The sequence below is a fragment of the Cryptomeria japonica genome, chromosome 4 (assembly GCF_030272615.1).
Source record: "Cryptomeria japonica chromosome 4, Sugi_1.0, whole genome shotgun sequence".
In the NCBI taxonomy this organism is placed as follows: domain Eukaryota; kingdom Viridiplantae; phylum Streptophyta; class Pinopsida; order Cupressales; family Cupressaceae; genus Cryptomeria; species Cryptomeria japonica.
The window spans coordinates 405,097,558-405,111,312 of record NC_081408.1 but is presented as its reverse complement, the minus strand read 5'-3'; positions in this window follow the sequence as shown (position 1 = coordinate 405,111,312).

Here is a 13,755-nt window from a genome sequence, read left to right as displayed (position 1 = left end):
TTAAATAATTGCTTATTTAATTAATTATCTTCAGACCATTTTTAGGTGTATACATTTTGCCCCTCTTTGAAGCGAGGTGTGATGACACATTGATTCAAAGAATAATCTCATTTTGATGATGATATTGGTTCGATAGAATGCCCCAGCTATTGATTGATAAATTTTGATACGATGATGCCCCCTCGGGAGATCAATTGAGATAATTGATCTTTGGAGTGCTTTGATCTTTGCGAAATCGGTATCCCGATTAGAAATGATTTGATTTCTACAACTGTGGTTGATGAAAATGGGAGTTCTATGATCATGATAATGTGGTTCTTGATTATTGATAAAGCTTGATTTATTAGATTGATAAGATCAAGATTTAGTCTAGTTTCAGGAATGACACCTCCTGTATAAGACAAAGATGATCAAAGCGTATGGTTTCAAGAACGATATATCCTGTCTAAGACATGATCAAAACATCTGGTTTCAGGAAAGATACATCCTGTATAAGACATGATAGAATAGATTTAGATGTGATTGATTAATAGAATTGATAAGATTGATTGGATAAAGAACTGACAGTTTGTTGATATCAAGTTGCAGGAAGATTTAGATATGTTGATGTTGGTTCTGTTGGTACAGATAGCATAAGATTTTCACTGAGTCGATAATATTTGGAGAGAGATGAGTCATCCTTCTGATTGCATATACACTTGATGATACCTTGATGATTCATGTAATAGATTTAAACTTGGATAAAATGAGCATGCGGGATCCCATGCAAGAATGAAATGCAAGCTAAATGCAAAGCTACGACCGGACCAGTCACTAGGTTATTGTGTTTTTGTCATCATTGAGCTTTTTAAAATGTGGGAAGTAAGTGAAAACATTGATGGTATAATTAAGTGAAAACATCGATGGTATAATTAAACCATGATGACCTAAGCATGACTTTCCTAGATTTAAATATGGCAAGTTAGCACAAGCATCGAGTTATAATTGAACCGAGATGACCTGAGTGTTGCTTGCGTGAAACAAGTAGTATTAATCATTTCAATGTGCAAATTGGAAATATCTTCGATGATACTCTAATGATCATGTCCTGAGACAAATTTGCACATATTAATGATTAATATATAGACAACAGACAAGAAAAATATCATGTTCCTTCCTTGTTTCTATAGCGAAAATCAAGATAGAAAAGTTGAACAATCATACTAAAATTATTATCCAAAAGATATCATCCATGTGCTTAGACCGACTTTGTGATAGTTTGATGGTTGATAATTTGATCTCGTGTTCAATGTTGGATATGCCTCATTTTTCACTTGATAAGAGTTGTCTAACTATTTGTTCTACCTATTTGATTAAGCTCAAAATGATCAAGAATTTTGCCCCCAGCTAGGTGCAGGATTTTGCCTCAAGCCTAGAAATAAATTTAGTATGATACACCCAATGATCCAAACCATGGCAAGAAGCCACCCGGGATGCTTGCGTATGTACAAAGGCTTTATTATGCATATGAACATCGCTAATGGAAAAGAATGCAAGTGGAAGGATGCATGAACTAATAGATGGAAGAGATAGCTGACAGATAGCGCCTGTTTGCTAGGTTTTCACCATCTGTTTTTATTGCACTTTTTCTCATATTTGATTTTTTTTATTTTTTGTTTTTTTTGTTTTTGTTTTTCTACTTTTTCACTTTTTTGGATTTTTCTATTTTTCACTGTTTTTCGATTTTTCTGCTTTTTCACTGTTTTTTATTTTTCTATTTTTTCACTTTTTTTGGATTTTTCTGTTTTTTCACTTTTTTTTTAATTTTTCTGCTTTTTCAGACATAAAACTTCTTCAGATGCATGCTATTGATGAGTTCTTCAAGCTAATCTTCATCTTGTGTTGATAGTTGATATGCTCCTTACCCAAATACTATTGTGACCATAAACAGACCTAACCAGTTTGGTTCAAACTTTCCTTTCTTTTCTCAATCTGCCTAGTTGTGTAGATTTTCTTTTAGTACTAGTTCCCCTACTTGAAAGACTCGTGGTTTGACCCTATGATTATAACTGGCATATTCTTTGTTGATATACCTTTAAATGATCAAGGGCATTTTTTCTTCATTCATGGATCAATTCTAACTCTTGCAGTCTAGATACTCATTGTTCTTCATCTGGAATGAGAATTTTTAATGATACTCGTAGAGAAGGTATCTCTACTTCTATTGGCAGTATTGCTTCTGATCCATAAACAAGAGAGAAAGGTGTGGCACCTGTTGGCATGTGGATATTGGTATGGTAGGCCCATAGAGCAGGGTTTAATTTAATATGCCAATCTCTTCCAGCATCATTCACTGTCTTTTTGAGGATTTTCAAAATAGTTTTGTTTGATGCTTCTGCTTGCCCATTCTCTTGTGGATAGTAGGGTGTGGAAAATCTGTGTTGGATCTTGAATTTCTCACATAGCTCTTGTACATCCTGATTCTTGAATGGTCACCCATTATCACTGATAATGGTCATGGGTATTTCGTAGTGACAGATGATGTAGTTCAAGATAAATGCAGCAATTTGTTTTCCAGTGATTTTTGTGAGAGGTGCTACCTCAATCCATTTTGAGAAATATTATGTAGCGACCAAGATGAATTTGTGACCATTAGATGAAGAAGGATTTATTTTTCCTACTAGATCAAGACCCCATTGATAGAAAGGCCAAGATGTTGCCAAAGCATAAAGTTCTTGTGCTGGTGCATGAATCAAATTCCCATGGATCTGACATTGTTTGCATGTTCTAGCTATCTGAAAAGAATCTCGTTCCATAGTCGGGCAATAATAGCCTAAGCGTATGAGTTTTTTCGAAAGGGTAAGACCACTTGAATGAGTGTCGTAAATGTCATTATGGACTTCATGTAAGGCCTTCTCATATTCTTCTTGTTCGAGACATCTTAAACGAGTACCATCTAGATCTTGTTTAAATAGGGTATCCGCGACAAGAGTAAAATGGGAGGATTGGCGAATAAAGTTTCTCTTTTGATTTTTCAATAAGTCAGGAGGGAGGATATTATCTTTCAGGTATGTGTAAGTTTGGCCGTAGTGGGAGGAATCATGCCCAACAAGGTGACAGATATTTTGGGAATCAGGACAATTATGAGCAGGATAAAATAACTCTTCTACCAAGAATGATTAATGTTGTTGATTTTCTTGTGTCCGAAGTAGAGAAGCAAGTGTAGCCATGGCGTCTGTTGCTTTGTTGTCATTCCTTGGAATCTGCTGGAAATTTATTTCTACAAATTATTTCTTGATATCATCAACCATATTTTTGTAAGGCATTAACTTTTTGTCCTTTGTTTGATAATCATCATTTACTTGATTGATGACGAACTGAGAGTCTCCAAAGACTTGAAGTTGTGTAATGTTCCATTCTATAGCCATTTTGATACCTGTAACCAAAGCTTCATACTCTATTGTGTTGTTGGTGCATGTAAAGCTTAATTTGTATGATTTTGGAATTGTATGATCTTGTGGTATGATGAATAGAATGCCTGCTCCTGATCCATGTTGTGATCTATTATTGATGCCTACTTTGGACTGATATTTGGGTGATGTATTGTAAGATATGGATCGAACCCTGGAATGTCCGTATATGACCAAGTGAAATTGATTTGCCATCTTTTGAAGGGTTCCAAATATTTTTTTCTTGCTAGTTCTAATAGAGAAGTTGTTGGATATAGATCAGTTGTGTCCATGATAAATGCCTTTGCTAGTTCTATCAAAATGGATGACCTTTCATGATAACATTCAGGTAAGGTGTCAAATCTATGATCCTTCAATGCCTCAAGGAGGTTTTCACCATTAGATGTGTCCTTTATTTTTACTTATTTGCGGTCTAATGTTGCCAATAAATGGTTTTCAGCATTAGATCTGATATTGTTTTCTTTAAGTTCATTTTTGCGACTAGGAGATTTAACACTCACTTGACTTGAAGATACATTAGCAAAATCCCTAGTGAAAGTTGTTGTGGGTTTGATTTAATTAAGATATATAGATATGGCATGGTCATTTGGAAAGGTGTCAATGGAAATATGTCCTTCATTTTCCCAATCCATAGGTTCAGGAAGAATTAAGGATAAAGGATCCTCAAGTTGAATTATGTCAAAGATATTAGGGGTCATGATAGAGATGTCAAGGCTTTCAGTATGCATTTCCATGTCTAGAAAGATACTCTTGTCAGAATGACCTCTTGCAACTAGCTCCTGATTGTCCTTGATCAAGTCCAAGTCAACTAAATGTGATCCTGATTCAAGTGGATTAGTTACAAATGTTTTCTCTGCATACGTGTGAGCTATATTGACACCTACATCTGCTTCTTCCCTTTCAATTTCAAGTTGCTCTTGTTTCTTTTTCCACGATAGCAAATATTCTTCGTTCCCTCAGTCGCTTAGCTGCATTTGTTTTTCCATGCTTGACAAAATTGATGCAAATGATCGTTCCTTGGATTGTATGCTTGGATATGTTGCCTCTCTGTTATGTGAAACAATGACCTCTTGAGATGATTTCAGATTACTACAACACTGCAATGGATTTGAATCTGCTGAGATCGTGATTTCCAGCCCACTATAGGGAAAATTTAAGCACTGATGACATGTTGATGGAATAGCATGTATGTCATGTATCCATGGTCTTCCCAAGAGTAGGCTGTATGGTAAGTCTAAGTCAAAAACTTGGCATGCTGTGTCTTTTAGTAAAGGTCCCATGTTGATGGGTAATATCACAATTCCTTTAGAGGAATGTTCTTCTTCATCATATAATGTGATCTTTTTCAGGGGATCAACTGCATCTTCAGAATAACCTAGAGCACGAACAAGACTCAATAAACAAATGTTTAAGCCAGCTCGCCCATCTATTAGGACACGTTTAACGAATGTTCTATGAATGAGGACTTCAATTTGTAAGGAAGTGTTATGGGGATATTACAATGAATTAATGCTTGAATATGAAAGAGATGAGCTTTGAATAGGATCCTTTGAAATAGGTTTGATGGGTATATTGTTTGGTGAGGACGCTATGGAAGATTCTTGCAAGCTTTTAAGAAGTGTAGGAATAGATGCCTTTGGAGAGTCAATTTTCTTATGGGGAGATGAAACATTTATAGATATAGGTGCATGACTTTGATCTTATTTAGAAAAATCCTTCATGGATCTCTTTAAGAGTTTCATAAAAGAGTCACCTTTCTTTGGAGATGCATTTGAATTCTTGTGATATTTTGACATAGTTGGATTTTGATTTTGGACTTGTTTGATTGCTATGATATGTTGGCTTGTTATGTTTTCTGCTTTTATTTTTCTTTGGTATTCCATGTTGATATGATTTTCAGCTATTTCAAATGTTTCGATTTCCATTTTTGCAATCTTTTGTCTCTGAGCCTTGGTTAAAATGGGCATACACGTGTCTTAGATATTGTGCTAGGATTTGATTGTCCAAAAGTTGTTTCAATAAGTGATCAACTGTTAATGTAAATGTGATAGAGTGATATGACACGAAAAGATGATTCAAGTGTTTAAAAGTTTGCAAGTTTTTTGATCTTCGATTTTGGAGTGCAATGATGATGATTTGATAAGAACCAAGTCCAATAGGAATGATATATCCTACGATGTGGGACAAGATTATCCTAACCAAACATTGTAGTTTCATGATAAAGGATGATAGATCCTGATGAGAAACTATGTTTTGGGTGATCAGTTTATCAAAGAGGGTGATGATGCACTTTGAGATGTTTAGATCTTGAACTTGTTGAGGGTGAGTACTTGAAAATCTTGAGATGTTTGTTTCTAAAGTCATATTTGACAAATGATAACTTGACCAAGCCAACCAAGAAGATAATCCAAGCATAAAATAACAGATAAAAGGTGCTTATGATCCCTGCAAATTGACTAAGCAAATAGGATAGACTTGAAAAAGGATGCGCAATAAGACAACTCTAGACCAACAGAGACAAAATTTTGTACAACAGTTTACACAGCCCCGAATGACAATTTATATATCTCATACAACAAACCAAAAATATCGCACGACAAAAAATCCTCTGCTAAGATGACTCGTATGACACTTTTCACTGGACTAGACGATGAAAGATAATATTAAATTTTCTAGTACACAGGCTCGTATGACAATTCTCACTGGACCGGACGATGAAAGATAACATAAATTTTTTTGCTAAACAGGCTCGTACAACAATTCCACCGGACCATACAACAAAGTAGATACCTCATATGACAAAATAATAAACGCGTATGATAGAGGACAAGACAGAGATAAAAATGTTTGTTTGGAAGAATTTTGATTAATGAAGTTTGATTTTTTGCTTATGTTTTCCAGTTTTAAACGTCTGATTTTCTGATTAAGGGATGAATACACAACAAACACATGATATGATAAGTGACCTTCAAGCACATTACGCTACCTAAGGAAGTTGGCTGAGAGAGAAAACCTTTGCTTGCAAGCTTAGGTACACACCCAATAGCTAATCAAAATACGGTCGTTGAGTCTCACGCAATGGATTCTCAATGCTATATTATCCGAATCCAAATGCTAATGGAGGCACGATATGGCAAGTGTCTTGGGAGAGTTACTATCTCTCTTGCACAAAGACTATCACCCTTTTGGAGGTGAATCAGGTAGCTTCTAATTTAACCAGAACTAGTAAGGGATCTGTTCGACGCATTAGGGTATAATACTCAATTAAGAGGTCTCCTAGCCTTGAAAAACCAAGGTTTGATATACCCAAAGGTATGGAGGAGAGCTATTCCCAAGCACTGACGTTGACTTGATTTTCATCAAATCACATTTATTTATAGTGGGTTGGATTACTTGGCGTTAGGCATTCCCACTTAGGTCATTCCCCTCTCATCGGTCTTAATGGCTAAGAGTTATTAGCTCCTCGGGAGGGCAAGTCCGCTAAAGAAATGCACTAATGAAAGCAAAGGATGAGTCTAGCTTTCTGATCACCTAAGAAAGGTGAGAGCATACTCGCCTATCATCAAAACACATAAAACATGATTGTTCATTTCCATTAGCAAAATCAAGTGTGCCTGAAAAATTAAAGAACACATAGAGTTTAGTTGAGTCCTCCTAGGCAACCTGCAAAATAGATGCATTAGTAGTCATGATGTGTTTTGTTGAAATGAAGCTTTGACAAGCGTTATCTTCAACAATCATCCTACAAAAACTAGTTAGGCTGTCAAAAAAATCACAAACAGACCAGGGTTAGCATTAGTAATAACAAAATTGAAGCATTAAACCCTTAAAATGCAAACTGTTTTAAAAACACAAAAATAGAATTCCGTACGACATAATTTACCTGATCGTATGAGTACCTTTCCAGGACCGTACGAGTGAAGAACAGAGCTCGTACGACACCTTAAAATATCATAAAGTCAGGATGGATTATCATTTTAGTTCACAAAGGAGCTCGTACAAGACCGAAAAGGAGCTCGTACGAAATTCTGATTCCAGCCCGATCAGAAATGAAGATTTGATGATGCTTGAGAGGCCAAAAATCAGATTTTCGGCCCCACGGTGGGTGCCAAAATGTCGTGCTCTTTGAGAAGTGTGATACCTATAGGTGCAACACAAAAAACTCAATAGATCATTACAAGCATGGTTATGAAATCATAAGAAAAAGAAACATAAAACCATGACAAAGCGATCTATCGCCTTCTAAGAGATGTGAGTATTGATTTTCTCTCAGATCTAGATAAGGAATCCCAGTGACTTGACTACACCTAGATGGAGGATTTGAAATGATAATGATATGCAAAGATGAGATTGATTATGCTAGATTGATCCAAGGCACTAATTAAGCTAATGATATGCATGATTAAGCTATAATGATGATGCAATTAAGCTAGGAAAGAGATTGATTAAGATACATGATTCAACAATTATGCTAGAAAATGATCAAATTAAACTAGATCTAAGATGCAATTGCCTATAATAACAATGCTCAAATGATATACTAGAATGGATATTCCTATAGTAACAATTCATAAGATGAAAATGAGATGGGATCCTTATTTCTCCAAAATGGGGGATATTTATAGGATTTCCAAGGCCAGGGGTGAGGTGGCAGGAATCAACGGTCAAGATTGAGTTTGAAGATATCAAGGGTGAAATTGGAGGAGGTTGGAGAAGAGGTTGGAGGAAGAGACACTTGTCATCTCTGTGGTGATAAGTGTCAAGGAGCTTTGCTCATAAAAGGGAAAGTGTCCAAGAAAGGAGACATGTGGCAAAAGTGCCATGTGTCTTAAGAAGAAAATATCCACACCATAGGATGTTAGGATAAGGAGGTTAGGATGTACAAGATAGGATAGGGTTAGGAAACCCAAGGTTAAGTGGAATGAGTTAGGTTAGAGGGATGGTTAGGTTAGGTGGTTAGAAGTTAGGAGGCATGTGGGTAATTTGAATTTAAAAATTCAAATAATAGGAAAAGACTAATTAATTCTCAACAACTCATAAATTGATTTGTTTTAATTAATTAGGGGATTAGAAGAATTGATTGAAGTGGAGGGAGGATTAATTAAATTGAATTAATTAATCAAAGGGGTTTATGAAATGAACCTATTAAATAAATCCTTAGATTTATTAATAAGTAGATGAAAAGGATAATTTAATCGAATTGCTTAATGAATTCAATTAAATTAGGAAGGGGGATTAATTAAATAATTGCTTATCTAATTAATTATCTTTAGACCATTTTTAGGTGTATACACTATGAACAAAAGATGAAAGAAGGAAGGACACAAGAAAATTCTTCACCTACTATTTCTCCCTCTAATAGGACAGAACAAATCAAGTATGGAACTACACAAGAAGAATTGGAAGCTACAGGAATAGAACCAGTCATTAGTCTAGAAGAAGTTGAATGGAGTAGAAGACAAAAATTCATAGAACCATCAAGGTTATGTCAACAGGTATGTCAGATACAAGTGATAAATGAACCAAATCATGAAGGAACTTGCAGCATTAAAGATGTAGGTGTTGACACTATACATACATTTACTCAATCACTTGAAGAAGAGTCAGAAACTTCATCTTATGACTCTGACTCCTCTGTCACGGATGTCGGGAATTGTCTACCGATCCTGTTACTGTTGAACCACGATATGTAGTCCAATCTGGCATAGAGAATGGTGCTAGGAGTAGGTCTATTGGATTAGGTCAATTAAATATTAACATGCACTTCAATGATCATGTTGCAACTCTTCCTGGTCTCGAGACATTTACGCAAGGTAGTCTTTTGGAACTTGACTTTTCGGTTTGCAGTTATGATGATAATACCGTGGACTCCCTCGAACCTGTTCAGACCTTATCTTTGATACATCCTGAACTAATTGACTGTAGTCTACAAGACCAACCTATTAATGTACCTATCTTTACCAATGGCTACACGTTAGCCTACTATCTTAATGCAATTGAACCAATGGACTCTTCCACCAGCGAACAAAGTAAGAACATGACTAAAATAGATATCAAGTATCTTTGTCGCAAAAATCAAAGAAAGAAAAATAAAAGATCTGATGGCAAAAACCACATCGTGGCGGTGTCAAAATCAAAAATAGAAAAAATAAAGGATGTACCTAAGGGTGAAAACCTCTCTGAGGCACCTGAAGGTGAGATACTTGATATACTGCCAAGTCACTTACAGGAAAGATCTTCTATATTTATTGAACCAACTTAGCCAGCAAATATTGGGAGTCAAGAGACACCACATATCATCCACTTAGCTCAACCATTATCAGCAGAAGAGTTAAAAGATTTCAGCAATCTCTTTTTAGAAAAGAAGATCAACTTTGTATGGACATACTCTGATATGCTAGGCCTAGATCCTGATCTCATCATGCACCATCTTTCTATTACACCAAGAGTTAAACCAGTCAAGCAAAAACTCCGTAAGATGCACCCTCATGTGGCACTACTAGTCAAAGCTGAGCTAGAAAAATTACTAAAAGATGGATTTATTAGAGCTATAGACTATGCAGAATAGATTTCAAACATAGTACCTATGTCAAAGATAGACAAATCTATTAGGGTTTGCACAAGTTTTAGAGATCTCAACAAAGCTTGTCTGAAAGACGATTTTCCATTGCCTAACATTGATATGATAGTGGATATGACTATTGGATATGAGATGTACTCACTAATGGATGAATTCTCTGGTTATAATCAGATCAAAATAGCTCCTAGGGATCAAGAAAAGACAGCTTTCACTTGTGCATGGGGAACCTTTTGTTGGAAAGTCTTGCCATTTGGGCTAAAGAATGCAGGAGCAACTTACCAAAGAGAAGTGACTACTATCTTTCATGATATGATGCATAAGAACATGGAATATTAGTTGATAACACTTTAGTAAAGACTATGAAGAGATCCACACATATTCAAGAACTAGGCCTTATACTAGATAGAATGGGAAAATTCAAGCTTCAGTTAAATCCAAAAAAGTGTGCATTCGGAGTAAAATCAAGGAAATTACTTGGCTACATCATTTCAAAGAAAGGATTAAGGTTGATCCTAAGAAGGTCCAAGCTATAATGGAAATGCCACCTCCAAATAATATTAGACAAATGAGAAGTTTACAAGGATGTCTACAGTCAATAAGACACTTTATTTCTTAGCTAGCAGATAATGCTCAACCCTTCACAAAAGTATTAAGGAAAGGTGTAACCTACAATTGGGATCAAGAATGTGAACAACACCTTCACCAAATCAAAGAATACATGTCTAATCTACCAATACTGATGCCACCAATTCAAGTTAAACCATTGATTCTATACATATTAGCTATTGATTCATTACTGGGGGCACTTCTGGCACAATAGGATGAGAATAAAAAGGAAAGAGCTATATATTACATCAGTAGAACCTTGGTTTCCTATGAAATGAACTACACTATAATAGAAAAGGCATGTTTGATATTAGTCTTTGCATCACAAAAATTGAGACACTACATGTTGGCACATTCTATCAAGCTATTGGCTAAGATTGATCCGCTCAAATATCTTCTTAGCAAAGCAACACTTACCGGAAGATTGGCTAAATGGGTCATAGTTATTATGGAGTTTGATATTGAATATGTAGAACATAAATAAATCAAAGGATGGGTAATTGCAGATCAACTTTCTTATGCTCCACTTGAAGACACTCAACCTTTACATATAAAATTTCCAAATGAATCTATCATGCACCTTACTCAACAATCATGGAAGATGTTCTTTGATGGGTCTTTCACTCAACATGGTTCTGTTGCTGGAATACTCTTTATTACTCCTCAAAAATATTCAATCCCAAAGGCTTACAAGATTCTCTTCCCTTGCACAAACAACATTGCAGAGTATGAAGCTTTGGTAAATGAGATCAAGTTGGCTATTGAATGGAAGGTTCTAGAATTACACATCTATGGAAATTCTTAGCTAATATCAATCAAATAAATGATACATATCATACTCAAGATGAAAAAATGATGCCTTATAAGAGAATGGTGGATGATCTAAACAAATATTTTACTTTTGTGTCATTCCAGCAGATTCCCAGATCCACAAACAGAGCAGCAGGTGCTATGGCCACCTTGGCATCCATATCAGAGTTACAAGAATCTAATTTTTGCTTTGAATTCCTTGTGGAAGAGTTACATTACCCTGCCTATGATTCTCCTGAGTCCCAGATGGTCTATTCTATTATTGGACATGACTCATCTCACTACAGCCACATTTACTCTTATCTACAAGACCAAATTTTACCTAAAAATCTTACCCATAATGAGAAAAGGAACTTAACCCAAAATGCTTCATGGTACGTCATTATCGCTAATGACCTATTTAGGTGAGGTTTGGATAGTAATTTGCTTAGGTGTCTAGAAAATGAAGAGTCCCAATGTGCATTATTGAAAGTCCATGAAGGTATTTGTGGATCTCATTCAAATGGTCTAACTTTAGATTGGAAACTATTAAGGGCTGGCTACTACTGGTCAAACATGGAGAAAGATGATATAAATTTTTTTGAGACTTGTGAGAAGTGTCAGCTAAATGGGAATCTCATACATGCTCCAACAAGGGATCTCATACCCTTCATTACACATTGGCCTTTTCAGCAATGAGTGTTTGATCTCATTGGCCAAATATATCTGCATCATCTAACGGACACAAGTTTATCATAAATGCCACTGAGTACTTCACTAAGTGGGTAGAAGTGGTTCTGCTCATCAAAGCAACTGGTAAACAAGTAGCTTTGTTCATCCTAAACCATATCATTTGCAGGTATGAGATACCTACGTCCATTGTGACTGACAATGGAGGAGAATTCAAAAATAAAGATATAGATGAGCTGTGTGAGAAATTCAAAATCAAACAGCACTGGTCATCCATATATTACCCTCAATTAAATGGACAAGCTGAAGCATCTAACAAAAATTTGTTGACTGTCTTAAATAGAACAGTGAAGAAATTTGGGAGGGATTGGCATCTGCAGCTCAATCCTACACTATGGGCTTATATAACAAGTATTAGAACACCTTCTGGGGATACACCCTTTTCTTTGGTGTATGGATCCGAAGCAGTCTTACCTATTGAGGTGGAAATACCATCTTTAAGAGTTTCTTTGCAAGGTCTTGTTACTGATGAAGACTACAAAATATCTAGATTGCAAGAACTTGAGTTGTTGGATGAACGTCAGAAAGTGGCATTTGATCATCTGAGAGTGTATCAAAAGAGAATGTATAAAGGATATAACAAGAAGGTTTGGCAATGAGAATTTCAGGTTGGTGACCTTGTTCTGAGAGAAAATCCTAAAAATCAATAGTTTTGAGACAACAAAGGGAAGTTTGAACCCAACTGGCTGGGTCCCTACATCGTTACTGTAGTCTTTGGCTCTGGTGCCTATCAAATCTCAATATCAGAAGGAGAATAGCTCTCTGAATCGATCAACACCATCCACTTGAAAAAGTTCTTCACTTAGTATTCTTTGCTCCAGCAACCTGTACAACTAAAAAGTCCTGAAAAAAATCATAAAAATCATAAACTGTCCTTAAAAAAAAGAAAAAGAGAAGAATCTTTGCCAAGCAGGTGAAAACCTGGCAAACAGGCGCCTCTTGTACTCAAGTGCTCCGTCTATCAATGCAACATTGGCATTTCCCACTTTCCTGCATCTTTGATTTCGCTTGTACATATCTTTTAGTCGCTTTTTGTAACATCCTAGTTCGTTGGAACCCTCATGGCTTGAATCTGATCAATGGCCTTTTCTTAGGTTAGTCGACTAAGCATATTACATGTCCTAAGCAATATCAATCAAGTCAACTTTCTGTCAGTGATACTCGATCATCCAATTTGAGTTAGTCACCTATCTCTTAACTACTGAAGAGTTTTATCATTGAGTACACAAGCAAAACAACATTACTGAAAAAAATCACTAAACAGTTTGAGATATGAATGAATTTTTCTTTGTGTGTTGTCTTTTATATTGGTTTTCAATTATTATTGCCTTTGAGTAACTCGAGGAATTCTATCTTGACTAAGAGGAGCAAGGATTAGGGGCATAATATTTTCTTTGTTTTCTGCTTGTAAGAATGATTCAAATGATCTGAAAACATCTAATCAGTTGGGTGTCTATGATAAGTTCCTTCACATTAAGGTGAAATCGCCACACATACCTTGACTTCGCTTATTTGTATGCTACATGGAGGTTGGCATGATTTCTTTGTACATATAGAATAAAGCATATAGAAAAACATCTC